A 14672-nucleotide genomic window follows, 5' to 3' on the forward strand; every position below is an offset into this window, starting at 1 on the left:
TAAGATTGTCGTATATTGCTGTCTTGAGGAAGTATTATCTGTTTCGTTTTGTGATATAGTATTTCAGAAAATCTGTGTCTAAATCCCAGTGCAAAGTGGTATTTCTGTTGAAGCAGGGTGTTTAGACAGCTTTACGTCATCCGAAGTATCTGTTGCTTAGGTATAAGTTAAAATTGGCCTTAGTCCTCAGCGAAAGTCGCTTCTTGGAGTGTAAAAACGCGGAAAATTGGAAAAATGCGGTTGCCTTCGGTGCTTGGCATTCAACGTGTTGTGCCCATGTCGGGGTTAGTCAAGGAAAACATCCATATACTTGACGTGAGTAGCCCAAAGAAGATACACATCTTGTGCCTCTGTGAAAACATATTGGTTTGAGTCTTCCTGGAATCTACCTCTCGTCTCCCTTAGGCTATTCATGCCATTAGCTGGTCCAGGTAGCGTGGCCTCATCGTTATAAAAAATTAGTAGATCTTGGTAGACTTGCTAGTGATCCAATCAGACATGTAGATGTTGAAAGAGTGGTAAAAGTAATGATTCTTGAGCAGCCAAGGGCTTATGAGCCCATCATGCCCCACCGAAAGTCACCAGAGGCCAAATTATACTTTATGACCTAATGATGTTTGCTAATCGTTTTTTTGTTCCCAAGACTTTAAATGATGCAAATAAATTTAAAAATATTTATTGTCTTTTGGACACGTGGTCAAATCTAGAGGATATTATTAATTCGTTGGCTATTCTGGAGAATTCTTCTGCCAACATTTGACCTCTGCAGAAGTTGTTGGACGTGAATAATTGGTCATAGATTCTACTTTAGCAGGGTCTGTGGCTAAGGAATTATTGCCTACAATAAAACTTAAATATTTTTAAAAAGTTTTAAAAAATTGACATTTTTCAAGTCCAGCTTCTTGAAGCAAATTTTTTACCTTTTCTAATAATTCAATATGGTGTTCGAGAGTGGGCGAATAAACAAGAAAATCATCTGAGTATGAGAACAGATACTGATACAGATACTTAGCACCGAAGATAGAATCTACCAATCTTTGTTGGGTTTGTGCTGCGTTACATAGCCCGAATGGTGTTACAATAAATTAAAAATGACCTCGTCCAATTAAAGAAAAAACAGTTTTTTCTTTCATTATCTAAAGAAATTTATATGGCCATTGACTTGAATTTGGAATTTAACTTAGGAGATAGTGGGCAGCTATTTTTTTCTTAACATGGATTTGGTTTTTTGTGTGAAAGGCAAGAAGCTTTCTTTACTCCCATTTCATGAGCCGGATCATGATCTACTAAAGTGGGTCATGTCTTATTTGCAGCTTTTCATATCCGCTGCTGTGAATATTGCTTTTAGTTAACTGGTCTAAGCACATCGCACAAGTCGTTCAGTAGTTTATTAAGAGTATGAGATTGTCGTATATTTCCGCCTTTAGGAGGTATTTTTTGTTTGATCTTTCACTAGTTCTGTATCCAAATCCCTGTACAAAGTGGTGTTTCTGATGAACCCTTCCTGAAGGCCCTATTTTCGTCAGCCTTAAGTCATCCGAAGTGGCTATTCTTCATGTCTGCCCAAGAAGAAGTAAAAATTGGCCTCACATACACCTCGTAAATTCTTAATCCTCAGTGAAAGTCTATTCTTAGATTGTAAAAGCACGTAGAGTAAGCGAAGTAGCGCATGTATCTTAAATGCTTGTCGTTTAGGGTATCTTTTCACTTTAGTTTTTTGCGAGGATGTTTCTTGCACCTCTTCGAAAATATAATCGCTTGTATGTAATAACAAAATGGCAGGTCTTGGTAGACTTCGTAGTGAGTTGATCCGACATGTAGATGTTGAACAGGAGTGATAAAAGGGATGAATCTTGTGATACTCTACTGCTAGGATTTGGCTTTAGATACTGCTTTTGGGACTTGAAAAGACTGCTAAGGGACCTGCTGATAAATCCATCAAATCCAAACCCCAACGAAGAAAACTAGAAGCCAAAACCTACTTTATGGCTCAAAGGTGTTTGCGTTTTTTTTTCCCGACTACCTTCAAATACTCGTATTTATATGAATTATGAAAATAAATTTAAAAAAATATAATGTCTCACGGAAACGTGTTCTAACCTAGAGAATATTAATTCATTAGTTATTTATGGCTATACGACACGCACATTTTAATGTCGAACTATTTTTACTTATATTGGTGCAGCTATTTAGCTAATTTTTGTTAAAAATAATATTGAATGAAAACTGATTTATAAGAGGGTTTATACCATTGATGCTATAAATTAAATTTAATATATTTTTGTGTTTTATAGGCCACCAGATGAAAATTTCGACGCTTTTCTCAGTCTAGTCGCAAAGTAGTTCTTGTCGCGATTAAGACACCTTAGTTCTATAAATAATAAATGTTTTCTTGTCTTTCAATATTTGTTTGCCCCCAAGTTATATTATTCATTCTGGATTTAGTTTTCACTAATATATTTGAATGTAAGGGATGCTGTGGTGAAAAGCAATAGTATAATGTATAGTATATATATCAGTCCACGAAACTACACGTCAGAGGGTTCCTTCCTAAACGTAATTTTCTATGTGCTTTGAATGCCATTTTTGCAAGGTTTCTTGTCTCTGGACAGCTTAAGAGACCTGGTTGGATAAATATATAGCGCCGTCCAAATCATAGAAGTGGTTAACTGATTTTTTTGTCAAAATTGACTTGTTTACATGAATGGATTTGTTAGGAAATTCTATATGTCACTATTCTTTTTATTTTACAAAAACAAATTAGTTAAATATTATTGATTCAAAATTTACTATGCATGACAGAATCAATACGAAATGAAAAAGTAAAACTTGATTTTCTTGAATTTAAGATAAATGCTAACTGCATAAGAAGGTGTATTAGGAAAATAATTTTAATGTTCAATTTGACGTACTTAAGCTATTTAAATTTAAGTTTTTCATAAGAAGTCTTACATCTAAATAAAAAATCATAAGTAACAAATGAGATTAGAAAATGTACTAAAAATTTTAAATATTTACATTATCGACGAAGTGTGGTCCTAGAACAGGACGACGTATAGGAGTGAAAGTGCCAAGCATAAAATATTAAATTATCATAGTAAAAAACAATTTTTATTAGCATAAAATATCAAATTCTGAAAATCCTAGCAAATCAATATGGTCTATTATGTCTAAGCTAAAAAACGATAAATCAAAATGTTTTTTTGACTTTCATACAAAGAAAATTGGTTTAATAAGTACAAATCATGTATAAGTAGCTAATTTATTCAATAACTCTTTTAAAATAGGTTTAGTATCAGACTATTAACATAAGGCTTGGATCCGACGATTAACATATCTCATTAATATGTCATCAATAAGAGCATAATTAAAATTTAATAAAAAATTAAGGTTTAATTTAAAAGAGTTTTTTTTTTTAATTTAACCTTAATTTTTTTTGTTTTTAAAAGAGGGGATTTTGTTTAATTTTATAAATGAAATTAAATAGAATAATAAAATTTTTAAAAGTAACGTTTACTGTTAAGTAGATCTAGCTCGTCCACCATTTTATCGTTTTCATCGATGAATGTCTTAAGGCACTTGAGCATCTTTTGAGAATTAGGTAAGGCGTTCGACTGTGTCAGCCATAGTGCTTTGTTGTGCAAAAATTGAATTATTTATTAAGAGACCTTGTTGGATAAACATATGCCAGCAAGTATAACATAATCCTAGCAAGTTAATATGGTTTATTGTGTCTAAACTAAATAACAATAAATCGAAAAGTTTTTTTCACTTTTGTACAAAGAATAAAAATTTAATAGGTACAAATCATGTAGAAGTAGCTAATTTATTAAATAACTCTTTTAAAATCGGTTTAATTTCAGACTAATAATAAAAGGCTTGCACAGAATAAAAGTAATAAAAATAACGTTTACTGTTTGGTAGATCTAGCTCGTCTGAAGGCACTTAAGCATCTTTTGAGAATTAGGCAAGGCGTTCGATTGTGTCAGCCATAATGCTTTGTTGTGCAAGATGGAATCATACGGAGATTAGAAGTATTGTCGTAAATTGGTTCACCTCCCTTTTGGCATATCGGACTTACTATGTCGAAATAAAGAATAAATTAGGTTCATATTATTTAAACAATCTTCACACTGACTTAGGAGTACTTCGAGGTTCGATGCTTGGACCTGTATTATTTTTTATATTTATGAATTCATTGTCTATATATTTACTGCATGGTCATGTTACTATTGATGCGGTTGACACATCGTTTCTTTTCATGGTATTTGAAGCATGGAGGCACATTGCAATAACTTGTCATTAAAATTAAGCAGTTTTTGTTATGCCATACGAAATACTAATTTTTTCAAGTTCCTAAATGGATAAAAACCAGTTGGTGGGCATTTACTATGTATGATATAAATCATTTTAGTATATAATGTTTGTAATTTGAACCACGACAAGTGTTTGGCACAACCTCTCCTACAAGAATCAAGACATATTTGCAACAAAAAATTATTTGTTCTGCTAGTGTTCATAACCAAGCTGCAAATGTAATACGACAATTGAAGTACGATAAATGTTTCCGCTGCAATTGCAAAATGCGTCTTCGGTGTGGGGCTTGCCTTAGGTTCAAATATTGCTTACAACCGGAGCATTGTATAGTTAAACTCTCAGGGCTTTTTAAATAATGAGGATGGTATATTTATTCTATTAAAGGAGTGGCAACCTAGATCTTGTTTCTCAGTGAAACTCATGTGTCGGAGGAAACTGAATAAATGTGGAAAGGACAAAGAAAGCAACTGAGATGAATGAGGAGTTCTACTGAAAACCATAAAAGACGACCTAAAAAAAATAAAATAACGACAAAGGAAAGAACAGCAAGAAGTAGAGAAATATATGACAAAAAATTAAACTGGGACAAACCAAAAGTATACACGTATAACAATAAAAAGCAGGATGAGCATAAAAGAATTTAAAAAGAACAAGAAAAATGATAAACAAGAATTTAAGGAAAGTTATTGGAAGTATTAACAGAATAGGGTATTGAGAATATATGTTTTGAGAATATAAAAATGGAATAATGTGACAACGAACAGAAGAGTTACACTCAAAAATGGAGGAAGAATATGGGACGAGAAATTTGATTTAGTATATCGAAAAGGAGACATTAAGCGAGATAAAGTAGAGAGCAAGACATAGAACAAAAAAACCTACTCTGAACTATGAAAGAATAACAGAATAGTAGTAAAAAGCATGAGAAAGAAGAAGGCAAATAAAAACTTCAAAACGAAGGTGAAATAAATATAAAATAAAATAATTCTTTAAAGGTAGTACGAAGATCTACATGGATATCTGTAATTCAATTGAGCTAAAAGTGTAAAATAAAGTCTAATTTTAAAAATAGAAATCGTTGTCATATCCCAATAAATTGCACCTCATTTTATAGAAAAAAAGCTGAATCTGTTTAACACAACATTGAAAAATATCATGAAAATTCCATCATTTTATCGTGTAAATTACGTGTAAAAAAATTACGTTATTATTTCCACAGTTAGTCATTTAAAGTCCATCACTGATATCTTCTTTTGAATTATGATTCTAGATATTTGTTAGTTGCTAGATTTTTTCCAGTAAACTTGTTATCTTATATAAAACTATGAATCCAATGTTAATTTACTGTAAAGATTAATCCTAAAAGAGTCGTCAGTTTTAGACGTATGCTAAAATATTAGGTTAGTATCTTCTTAGAATATTTGGTTACTTATGGACTACGTTACATCAGTTTAATTTAAATATCTTAAGAAAAACCAACTAAATTTTAACTTATTTATTAACGTGTGTCATTTATCATTATAATCCGGCAGTTTAGAGTGAGAAAAATTACTTCGTTTTTTAACATTGTTAATTGACTCTTCTCTCCTACAAAAAAAGACCAACCATTGTCTATTTAACATTGGAATTGTCTTAAAAATTACGTGACTTCTTTTATTATCGGTTGGTGGTCATTTATGTTCGTCATTGACGTATTTCAGTAGAAGAATCAATCTGAGGCACTTACTTCTATTATCATTCCAATCGGTCATATTTTAATAATTCAATCTATCAAACATCATTATTTTAAATGTACATTGGCTTATTAATTAGTTTAATGTGAAAATATCCAGATATTAAAATCCGAAAAAAAACTGCTTTCTTTTTTACAATCCCATTTCATTAAAGTTCAGAATCGATAAATAAACCGTTAAAAATGGGGTACGAAAAACAGTAAGCGCTCATTACTTAAAGCTGTACATTGTACACGAATTAATTATTTAGAAACAGCTATTCAGGAGCAAAATGGAAGCACTAAATTCCAATAATTGCCGTTTTCTGAAAGCTTTCGAACTAAGGTAAATTGTTATGGCTATTTTAATCTAGCTAACTGCTCAATTTTAGCTAATTCCTTGCCTGTTTTATTTAAGCCTTCACTGATTCTATTTTACTTTTAAAGCAATCAATTAATAACTAAACGAATGTTTTTTAATAAATAGATTTACTTCGTAAGGTCTTATTTTACCTTTTCATTTAAAACCTGTTTTCTATTCATAAGACCGGTTCACGTTTGCCATGAAAGATTTAAATTTAACAAAGTCTCCGGGAATTGCTCAAGTTTAGAGTAGCAAGTGCCTTAATCTAATGCTATTAAGTATTTATTGCTCCAAAAGGGACACATGTAGAGAGCAAAGAGCACTTTAAGCTGGAAAGTTTGGATTTATTTCCCTGATAAATTGTTTGGACCTTAAATTGCAGTTTGCCTTTGGTCCCTGGGTACTTGCGAATTAAAAATAAGTGTCCGACGTTTTTATTTGCTAGATAAGTTACTTTTTTCCCTATAAAATATCGACTGTTACTTAAACTTAAATAAGCTCCTACTGTCAATTTCTGTTCTTTTTTTTTCGGTCCGGAAATGAAAAGACGAAAAAACGGAGATCTTAAGCACGAAATAAGAATAATTTTACCCGATTCCGGAGCACCGTAACGGAATAATTAATCAACCCCAAATGAATTTTGCGGGGTTTTATCAAAGAACAATGGAGGCAAGGTAGATGATTAATAATGGCTCAGATAAAGAGATTAAATATTGCAAATTCCGACATTTTGAGTTCCGGGCTTCTGATAGATATAGATAGGGATGTTGATGCCAGTTATCGGTTTTCGGCCCGGAGGCTAAACGGTTTGAATCGGAGTTATTATCAGTCAGGGTTTTTAATCAAATTAAAAAAAAAAAAAGATTTTGCCGCAACCATATTTTTTTTTATTGAGGGTACTTAACTAAATTGTCAAATTTGGTGAGGTTTTTTATAAAAGGTAAAAACACAAAATTTACAGCATCACAGAAACACTTAATAAAATGACAAGTATTACATGTTTCGCTCGACTCTAGCATCATCAGACCTATAATAATTAAGATGATGTAACCCGAAAAAAGGAAAGTTTAACAAAAACTTACCATAACATACACAAAACACACCTTACAATAAAGTGGCACTATCTATGTACAAAGAAATCAAATAAACAATCAAATCACCTTATATATTTCAGAACTCTAACCATCTTCTGAGAATCTAAAATTATTTAAGGTTATTAAAAAAACTAGTTGACCATCAAATTCAAACCTTTCATTTACACAGGACAGATCTGGGCATTTAAAAGCTTTACTATATTTCATTGTCTCCAGCAAGTCTAGTTTTTTACTTTTATTGAACTGATGAAGTATTTTTATATTTTGTCTGTCAGAAAAATTATATTTGGAGTCGAGGAGGTGATTAGCAAAAGGTGACTGTGATATCGGTATTTTTAAATTTATTATATTGGGCCTTGCGTTCACTAATCCTAGTAGAATCATGGATGAATTTTTCGAGTTAAATTTGATGAGGGCTTTTTACAAAGATCTTGCGTGCTAAGTATGCGGCCGGATGGAGGACTGAACGGTGCCTGGGCTCCAATTGGGTCTGTATTTATAGGAATATCAAATAGGGCGGACGGGAGACTTAACGGTATTTTATTTTATGTTTTCTAAATGATTTTTAAAGACAGAATGATTTTTATTGTATAAGTTTCTCACTGTTTCTTTGAATGTAGTATATAACATAGTAAAATAACCAATATAGCCCGTCTAGAATATATCCAAAATTTTGTATTTTTTCTAAGTTTAATATATTTTCTTTTCGTAACATTCTAAGATAAAAGTAATGCATCAAGTAGAGTGTGAAAGGGTGTTCCTTAAAAAACTAGTGCAATTGACTGAACTTAGAAAAAGTGTAGTGTATGAAGCAATTAAGAGGTTACAAACTGAAACCTTGTTATTTCAGGAGAGAATGAAGCTTTTGCTGATTGTACAGCACTGTGGTCAATGGACGTCGATAACCCTCTCGACTTGCAAAATATTATAGCTCTTGCCGTTCAAAAGATCAGGGATTGATGTGATGCTAATCAACTAGCTCTTAACCTATCAAAAACTCATGTTGTTGAATTAAAAAACATGCGCTTGGGGCATATTACCACTGAGACTCAAATTTTGAAGATTTGAGAGTTTGAACATAAATTACGAGTTGAAATTTGACTCTCATTTGAGCTGTCTAAATAGGAAGCTGGCGTCTAATCTTGTACGAGACCAGTTTTGGGAAGACCGCTCTGACTGCTGCCAAGATTCGCGGAAACCATTTAAACGCTTTAGGGAATTTAGGACGACAAAATCCGAGCCTAGGGTTTCAAAAACTGACCAGCGGATTTAGAAGTCAACGAAGAATAAATGTGTGTTCAGAAACTGAAAGACTAAGCTACATATCAAGGAAACCAAAAAAATCCCTGCAATAATAGGTCTAATAATACGATAAACGATCATAGCAATATTTTTATATCTGACAAGAGTTATTTTAAGATTGGTGCAAACTATCTGAAAATCCTGTCAAAAGAAAATGTTTAAATTTCCAAACTTCCCACTAAAATAATAGTTGCATTCTCTGTATAGTTGATGGTACTGTTGATAGTGCAAAGTATTGTGATATTTTAAATGGTTTTCCTCGTGAAACGGCTTATGCTTTATATCCAGAGGGGTGGCGTTTCCAGCAGAATAATTCAAGATGCCTATACACAAGCTTGTATGCCAAGAACACCAACTAACAACAATTCCATGGTTAGCAGCTTCACCAGATCTTAGTCCCATTGAAAATATATCGGGATTAATGAAAATTAAAGTGGAACAAAAAAAACCTTCTTCTCTTGTTCGGTTTTACCGGCCTGGACCACCACACCGAGTAGTATGGCAATCACCTAATTTCTGATATAACTGGACGTTTAGTTAAGGGTTTAGAATTAAATGGAGGTTGTATAAGTAAATGAGATGAATTGCTTGTTGTTATTTTATAATCTATATATATAAAAGAGTTTGTCCTCACTGACTGACTCCTCATAGCAGAGCCGAAACTACAACAGCTAGAAACGTGAAATTTTGCCAACGGGTTCCTTTTATAATGTAGGCACCGGATAAGAGCGGATTTTTTGAAATTCCACCGATAAGGGGTAAAAAATGGGAAAATTGTTACACGTGACCTCGAGAACTAAGGGGGCGTGGCTTCGGAGTTTGAACGGAGACTGCCCGCACCAACGAGTTGCAGGCATCAACTTAACTAACTGCAACAATGTTTTTTTTATAATGTAGGCCCCGGATACGAACAAACTTTTTGAAATTCCACCGATAAGGGGTGTTAGCAATATGATAAATATCGCATAGCGGCATAAAACTGATTAATAAATACGATTGAAAATGTACCTCTGTATTATTTATATTTTGGTAGACATAACAACAAGGCGGGTCCATGCGAGACTGATATCCGCGAGGTGACTCGACTCAGTCTTACTGCTCGCTCTGCATCTAACGAATCATTTTTAAGATTATTTGTGTCTTGGTTTTATAATAATTATATTATATTAAGTAGTTATTTTTGAATTCAAAAACTTTGATTTCATGAGTTGAAAGGCAAAATTGCATAGGTATACAATATATGAGCTGAAGTAGTATCAAATATATGATAGGCAGCCAAAAGACCCTTTACATGATCAAGTACTTGGAGGATTTTGGAAGGGATGAAAGTTTGTGAAAGTACTGGTGTTATTACAATAAGAGAATTAGTCCATATCATCTCAATATGACTCTGTTATAATACACTTAATATGACCAATCTGATAAATGACAGTCAGTGTATTATAATCCAATATGATCTTAATCATAATCAATGTGAAGAAGCTATTAATTTAATTGTCTCTGCCTAAAAGCCAAATATTAATTTTCCTAATTGAATATGATGTGAGACAGTGTCAGACGCTTTTGTCAAGTCTTAAGATAGAATAGCCATACCAGCAACAGCTATGAGAGGTGTAATGATCTGTATTTTTTGGGTTTAAGTTTTCACTTTTTTATGAATTAGTCGAAACTTAATACTTAGTCTAGTCAATTGATTAACTTCTAAATCTAGCATATTATTAGAAACGAAGTCTCATGCCTCACACTCCATTGCCCTGGACAGCCCAAAAACCCCCCTTAGTTTGTTCTGGTCTTACTTAGAGATTCAGTATATATATTTATTGGAACGAAAACACCATCATCAAGCTATAATCTGCAAAATATTGGTAGCAGCTAGACCCTCCGAATACAGTAAGTTCCTATCCTGTGCGCGTCAAATTTTTCAATTTAGTCCTATCCAGGTAATTTTTTTCTAAAGCCAATTTTATTAATTTTAAAAGAAGTTTTATACTTGGTAGTATGAACTAGTTCCATGCATTTTCACACTAAACCCAAGTTATATTGTATGCTTTTGTTTGAATAATAAAAAGAGTTTTTCTATAAATAAATAAAAAGGAACTTTCCTTTATGGCTTCCAAACAGGTTTAGCATCGGCTATTGCTCAATAGCTTTTTAACAGTTTCTGATATTGGTCCACTCTCCATTGATCATAATCCAATTTTAGTTTCTTTATTAATATTCTTTTTACCATTTTATCGTGATTGGATTTCTTTTAGATCAGATTAATATATATTCTCCAAATATTTTTACGTCAATTTACGAAAACTTCATTAAAGTCATTGAAGTTCATGAATACGAATGTCTAAGTAAACAAAACATGGCTTCTCCACGACACTTTTTTTCATATCTCTCTATGGCTTCAGACTAACTTTCCTTAATGAATATCAGCTTCGAAAGACTGATCTATCAGGCTTAAAAGTGCTGTTTATCCTGTTCATCCAATGTACTATCTCTATTTTAATTTTATTTTAGCATTAGCTTTCTTATCTGTTTTTAATACCTTGAACTTCAACACACTTTGTCAGTGGAAGCTTGGACTATAGGGAAGATAAGCCCAACCAAATATGAAATCTCTTGTTCATAATTGAATTTAACATACTTCATTTACTTATGAATATACTGAGATTTATACTGTTCATTACGATGTTGCAGGTCTATCTGCACTACCTCCAACAAATGTTCTCACACCCTCCGGATTTAAAGGAAATCCTTACAATTAGTATGGTGACGTTAATTAAGTGTAAATTTCTTCCAGGTCGGATACTACACTGAGAAAACCTTACCGTCTATTGCTATCTGATCCCTGATCAACTTAGTCGAGATAACCTTAACTTTAATAATCCGAAGATCAACCCGTTCCAAAAAGTCTTTAGAGCTGTATCTGTGACAGAAGTAAAAAAGTATAGTACAGCTATAAAAGAGCTTCTGATTAACTTTTCTTTATGGATGTCAGTTTTCAAACACTTATCTATAACTCCTTCTAGTTCTCAAGGACATTTTTTGTTAAGAGCTTGGATCGCAAGGAAGATAAGCCCATCTGAATACAAAATCCCTTGTTCATAATGATGCTTTATATTCCCTGTTTACCGATCTAGCATAAATTTTATTTAATTGGATAATCAATAGAATCAATAGTTTTTGTCAAGTATTTATAGACAGGACTTTTATTACCTATTTCTCCCCTACTCATTTAAACGACCTTATTTAAAGAGCCCAGCATCTTACTTTGTCTTTTGGATCAGCTTGTTTTAGATTCAGATCTAAGTTTATGACAATCAAGGAGTTTTGTTTCGCTTTTTGATTTATATATATAATATTTATTTGTCTCTCTTTTTTTGACCTTATATCGTAAGAAAGGTCAATTCAAATGTAAAATATCGTGTTCATAATCGAATTCCGGATACTTTTATTGATCAATGTATCATAAACCGGTTTGTCTTTCCCGTTTATCTCCTTTGTCTGCACTACCTGCAGCTGTATCATTTTTACAGAAATCCTCTAGTAATTCAAAGGATTCTATGAAGAGCACCTTGATAAAATCTTATTTCAAATGAAGATCAAAATGCATAGTATTTTTTCTCCACGAGCTTTTGCATCATTAGAATTTAAGCCTTCTTGGTGGATTCTGATTAATTTTTCTTCGTGTGTATAGTTTTCAGAGCCTCATCTATATCTTTTTCTAGCTCTTTAACCATTTTTGTTGTTAGAAGCTTGGATCATAAGGCAGATAAGCTACGAACACGAAATCTTTGTTCAGATTCTCTGCTTATGGGTCTATCATAAGCAAGTCTATTATACCCACTGCCTTTTGTCAGTTATTCATTGATCCCGTATTATCATTATGTCACCTCAACGACATTTAGAAATCCAATTATTACCAAAGACTTCCAATTTGAGAGCTTTTGACTAGTTGAGCTTCATAAGTATTTTACTTACTCACTTTTCTAAAGACTGAAAGTTTTTTTAGATGTGTTAAGAAAAGAAGACCTTGTATAACTTATATACCGAAAGCACTAAATAGAAGCTATATATACGCCTAAAAATGTAATATTTTACTGGCTTTCTCTTAGAGCACTTGGCAAATCTTCTCCATTTTATTTCCCTCTGCTTGAATTTTTTGAGTTTAAGTGGCATAAAGCAAAATTACCGAAGCGTATTGACGGGAACTGACCCGAACTTCTTTCTCCCTCACTGGAAATGTTCGTTTCAGGGGTTACAACAAAAAGCTACCCTCGTAACACCTGACGAATTTCTCGGGGAGTTCAATATATATATACGTTTGTTAGCAGCTAAAGAAAAAAACTTAGGAGCTTTCTGTATTTCTTTTCCAAGTTGTTACTTGAAAGATAAGGCTTAGTAAACTTAAATATGATATTATATATACTATTACAATATTAAGGCCTCCCTAATATGTTCAAAATCCCTAGTGCCCTGCATCCCCCGGGCTCGTAATGTAATCCAGAACAACGCAAATCCCCTCCCTCTAAAACAAATTGCCTCGGTAGGTGCCACAATAAAAATTCTAGGAGCTTTAATGGCCGCGGGGATATCCCGTCGCGCAGAGGTCTTAAAAGAATCCAGGAAAATTCCTTTTCCGGATTTCAAAGCCTTTTTTACTCGCACATTTTTGCCAATAAAGTCGATAGCACATTTTTGAGAGGGTTTTCACTATAATATAAAATTTTTCTTGTTTTTTGTATTAGCTTTTATTAAAATACTTATATTATGCAGGTATAGCATAATATAGGGCAAGTTCTCTAAGCCAGTTTATCCAGTAATGTTATTTATGAATACTGGACAAACTTTCAACTTTCCTAAAACTAATTATTGAATTATTTTTGCTCTATTTTAGGTCAGATCAATGACTCATTATTCACTTTCTGAATGATTGTGAAATTACGTTTTTCTTATTCAACTGTGTCAAACAGTTGATTTTTCAATTTACCAAGCCAAAGCTGCATAGAAATAATTATTATCTACCGATCTCACCTTAGGCCCGAGGCACACCTACATAACAGATAAAGACTTCACATTACCATACAAACAAGATGCTCTTACTTATTTACATCGACAAGGATCACAACATTTCTATTTGAGGTTGTTTTAATAAAAGGTTGGCCTGAATGACTTATAGTTGTCAAACAAGCAGATGGGGCCAAAAACGCCTTTTGTGCGTATCCCCCTTTTATTCACTTTATGGCCACACACACACACACGCGGGCTTTAGCCAGGTATGAAATCTCTATTATATCGCGCCTTGAATACGGCAGGAGGTTTACAGGACCGGAGTTTAGCAATTTTTTTAGTAGTAATGGATTCTTGATTCGAAATTTTAAAAAGTTTTTTTTTGGTGTTGTTGGAGTGAGGAATTATGTTCTTGTTATGACTTTTATTCGTGACAAAATGACAATACTTACGTGGTTAATAATAAAACTAACGCCAAAATATTAGCGATTAAAAATTGTTTAACTTAAGGTTTGCCGACCTGTTACAGGTTTTATCTGCAACAGATATAAATTGTTTTGCTTAACTTATTCTCTTTAAATTCAAACACAGAAATATTAAACAATTAACTGATTACTTTTTTGGCCAGAATAAAGTAAATTTCAACTATAGTTTCATTAAATGATTTATTTAAAGATCATATATAAATATATACATATACTACACAGATATGATACACTACTAAGATGGTCCCTCCTAACATACCCGATCTGAAACAGAAGAAAAACCATTATTGGATGAGGAAAGTAAATAATAATGTGGGATATTGTTTCATATTTTTGTTAGTTGAATAGCATTAAGAACTACCATTGATTTTACCTTGCAGGTCAATTTGGCATAT

The sequence above is a fragment of the Anthonomus grandis genome, chromosome 9 (assembly GCF_022605725.1).
Source record: "Anthonomus grandis grandis chromosome 9, icAntGran1.3, whole genome shotgun sequence".
Taxonomy (NCBI): domain Eukaryota; kingdom Metazoa; phylum Arthropoda; class Insecta; order Coleoptera; family Curculionidae; genus Anthonomus; species Anthonomus grandis.